This window comes from Pseudomyrmex gracilis, unplaced genomic scaffold, assembly GCF_002006095.1.
Source record: "Pseudomyrmex gracilis isolate BER0280 unplaced genomic scaffold, ASM200609v1 scaffold_563, whole genome shotgun sequence".
NCBI classification, from domain to species: Eukaryota; Metazoa; Arthropoda; class Insecta; order Hymenoptera; family Formicidae; genus Pseudomyrmex; species Pseudomyrmex gracilis.
Window position 1 is genome coordinate 38,619 of NW_018021147.1, and position 4,452 is coordinate 43,070.

Sequence of the window (4,452 nt, forward strand, 5' to 3'; positions counted from 1 at the left end):
GCCTTGACGATGAAAAAAGAGATTGTAACGGCCATAAAAGTCGTACCGTGGCAGATAGTCATAAACAAGCTTTAAGGTCCACTAAAAGTTAGTCAAGGCTTTGCACATGAATCGCCGTAACCGTAAAGAGCCGTCTACAATGGAGAGTTGTAGGCCGTAATAGTAAGAAATTGACCAATCACAGACAAAATACAGAAGAATAATCGATTGTGATTTGTCAATTTCTTACTGTTACGGTCTAAAACTCTCCATTGTAGACAACTCTTAAGAATCGACCAATTATATTAAAAATTGGGTGCGTTCAGATACCTCAACAGTTGCACAACGATTGAGAGATAATCACTTCTGATTGGATCATACTTTTGGAACCGCAGATTTTGAAGAATAGTCCTATCATAAGTGATGATCTCTCAACCGTTGAGTTGTCTGAACGCACCCAATAGTTCATTTTGTACAAATAAAAAATATGGGAAATAGTAGGAATTTTGGCAAGCCTGGTTGGGAAAAAACGATTTGAGAATCTGGCAACACTGCATCAACGCTCAGCAATTGCTAATACGCAGTCATTCTTTACTTTTCGTTGTTCTTTTGTCTTAGGGCCTTCGCACAAACTCTTTCTTAACGCGTTACGTTACGTTAAGTACTAGTTTGTGCGTTGAATAAAGTTCAAGTTTACATACAAATTTAAGTTTATGACTAGTAATTAACGTTACGTTACGTTAAATATTAGTTTGTGCGTTGAATAACGTTCAAGTTTACGTACAAATTTAAGTTCATAGCCAACTTAACGTAACGTAACGCGTTAAGAAAGAGTTCGTACGGAGGCCCTTAGGGTGCCAGTACAGTCGGCGTCAATGAATCGTTTCGTGGACGTTGGGAGCTAGGGGTAAGAGGGACGGTATTCCCTAGCAGTAAATACTGTAATTGGTCAATTCATCGAAATCTGCTACAGTTAGTTACTGCAGCGCCCGTTGGCAGTAATTACTAGGGAATACCGTCTCTCTTACTCCTAGCTCCCGGGGCTACGAAACGATTCATTGACGCTGACTGTACATGAAGCGCGGAAACGCGAAAAATGGTAACTAGATTCCGCGTTTCCGCGAATTGAGTTTGTTTCTTTCCGCACGTTTGAGCGGAAAAGCAGAATCTGGTATTTCCGTGTGTATCAAGTATACAATTGTATACATAAGTATACAATTGTAATATTTCAAAATAATCATCAACATGATGTTTGGATTCATGATGCACTTTTACAATAATCAAAGTAAGTAATTTAAAATAATCAGATAAAGTAATAATGTAAGTTTTCTTTTTCGGCTCCAAAATTTAATAGAGCTTTCTTTTTAAATCAGCTCCAAAATTTGAGAATACACTGTATTCGCGTTAACAAGACTTCTTTTTTGTTTGATGGTTCTAAAAGAATCTCTGCCACATGGCCAGGAATCGCGTTGACAATATTTCGACGCTCTTGTTCCGCGGGTTTGTTTCTCCTTATATTACATGAAGCACAATTACGCGGAAAATCAAAACGATATAGTGACAAATAGATATTTGTATTTATTTAAAAAAATTGATTTCTTATAATTTACTGCAATTTCTATTAATATACTTATTTTTTCAGTTTATCTATTGAATACAAACATTTTGATCAGTAAATATTGTTAAAAATTGATATTTTATAATTTTCCGTTACGCTTTTCCGCACAATATATGCTCCATGTAATATAAGGTAATCAAAACAGACGGAACGGAACGCGCGGAAACACAGAAATCTAGTAAAGTCTAGTTACTTTTGATTTCCGCGTTTCCGCGCTTCATGTACTGGCACCCTTAGGGCAATGTCCCATTGAGCGGAAATCTATAGCGGAACGGAATATGCGGAACCAGCTCGACCAATCGTAACCACAGAAAAAGCGAAGGAAAGAAAACGGAATGGCTATGATTGGTCAAGCTGGTTCCGCACATTCCGTTCCGCTATATATTTCCGCTCAATGGGACATCGCCCTTAGACTGTACTCGTATAAATTTCTACCAATCAGCGACAACGAGACAAAGACAGAGATCCTAGTTGTAATGCTTTCTATAGCCCGTTCTACATTGCCCATGTTCAGCAGACTGAGCAGATCAGTGAGCGCTTAGTGATTCTTCAATATGATTGGTTTCTACACTTAGATCCAGCGAAGATCTAAAGGCAAGATTCAATCATATTAAAGAATCACTAAGCGTTCACTGATCTGCTCAGTCTGCTGAACGTGGCCATTGATTGCAAGCGCAAACGCAAGGTGTAGATCTCGTAGAATTGACCAATCGCGCTGGTCAATTGGCTGATTTGATCAATACAATTAATCAATTCTACCAGACCTGTTCTTTGCGTTTGCGCTTGCGATCAATGTAGAACAGGCTTATCGCGAACAGCTCGCACAATGGCAAAGCGCCATTCCATATTATAGTTCAGTGCTGCCAGCGCTAAAGACCTATAGTTTACGTCACATATATTATACAATTTTAGCACTGGTAGCGTGCTGACAGCAATTCTGGAACACAGCTAAAATCCTATCTTAAGACCTGTTCCACAATACTATCGTAAGCTGTAAGTCGTAAGAAATTGACCAATCACAGACCAATTACAGAAGAATAATCGATTGTAATTGGTCAATTTCTTATTGTATTGTAGAACAGACCTAAGGCCATCACACAAAATTATTTAAGACCGTAAAACGTAGCCGTAAGAAAATTGACCAATCAGAATGTATACTATGTCGATATCACTTTCAAACATAAATTTCTGATTGGTTACTTTTCTTACGGCTACGTCTTAAGAGCCGTCTACAATGGAGAGTTGTAGGCCGTAACAGTAAGAAATTGACAAATCACAATCGATTATTCTTCTGTACTTTGTCTGTGATTGGTCAATTTCTTACTATTACGGCCTACAACTCTCTATTGTAAACGGTTCTTTACGGTCTTAAGTAATTTTATGTGTGATGGCTTTGATGGCCTTTAGGCCTCGTCTACAATACAGTCGTAAGCCGTAAGCCGTAAGAAATTGACCAATCACAATCGATTATTCTTCCGTGATTTGTCTGTGATTGGTCAATTTCTTACGACTTCCAACTGTATTGTAGACGATGTCTTATGGCTAGTCTACAATAAAGGTAGTAAGGCTGTAAGAGTAGAGAGTAAACTATTTTTCGGTGAAGAAACGACGGGAATAACGAAATGGGCAATTCCCATTTCGCACTGCCTACTGCCTTACTGTTAGCCAATAAAAGACGCGTGTCAAAAAACGCGAAATAATTATTTGTATAGACAAAAATAAAATAACTCCAAGAACCTTACTTCTTACTCTATACTACCTACTCCCATTGTAGACGGCCCTTTAGGTTTGTTCGCGTCACATGCTCCTATTCGCTCCAACCATAGACTTATATAATAAACGGAACATTCGTGTAAAAAGAGGTAAAGCTTCGTTAAAAGAGACAGAAATAGTCGTGGAGTAGTTCTCTTCTTTTCTAGCAGTGAGTTGATTGGTGGTCGCGGCAGGCCGAGGGAGTGGCCGAGAGCAACGAAAATAGACGTCCGAAAGTCAGGTGAGAGAGAGTGATAGTGAAAGATGATAGCATGCATGTAGCATGTATAGACTTGTTGAGAGACTTGGCAGGCGCTAACAATTAACACTAACAATTCGTAGATCTTTTTATAATTTAATTTACTTCATGCTTCTATAGAATTTAATTTAACATATTTTTTTAACTTAGGCCCGAATTCATAGTCGCCTCTTAAATCTTAGATCTCGTCTCCAATCTCAAATTTCAGCTCTCAAGTCTCGTATCTCCAACCTTAAATTTGAATGTGAATAGTTTATCTTGTAATTTGGTAGTTTGTGGTCATAAAGTGTACTATAACAAGTTAAATAAAATGGCGTATGGACTAGCAATAAGGGTCCACTGAGCCATAAGAGCACCAGCACGAGTACTATAACAAGTATTCCACTAAGCCATTTTTGCACCAAACCTACTATAACAAGTGTACTATAACAAGAGAGAAAGACATGACATAATTGACAATAATAATATTTTTTCAATCTCCGAAAATTTTGATGTAGAATTTTTTTTTGCTAATTTGATAACCTAAACCATTACTTTTATTAAATATTATACCATATAAAATAAAAATAAACTTAAAATAGAAGCAAAGAATATACAAATATATATTCTTTAATTGAAGGTTATGATCTCTCATTGAAGACCATTATTGTTATACCTTATTATAAATTTCCATTATTAATTAGGAAAATCTATGGGTGTGTTTTGCCCATATATGTAATACTCCTATATTGCTAGTCGCGTATCTTCGCAATGAGAGGCACGAGGCCCGAGAAAGGGAGACGCACGAAGTCCAAATATGGGCATAGATGGTCGAGCGTCATTATGCGCAGGCGCATCTACCAAG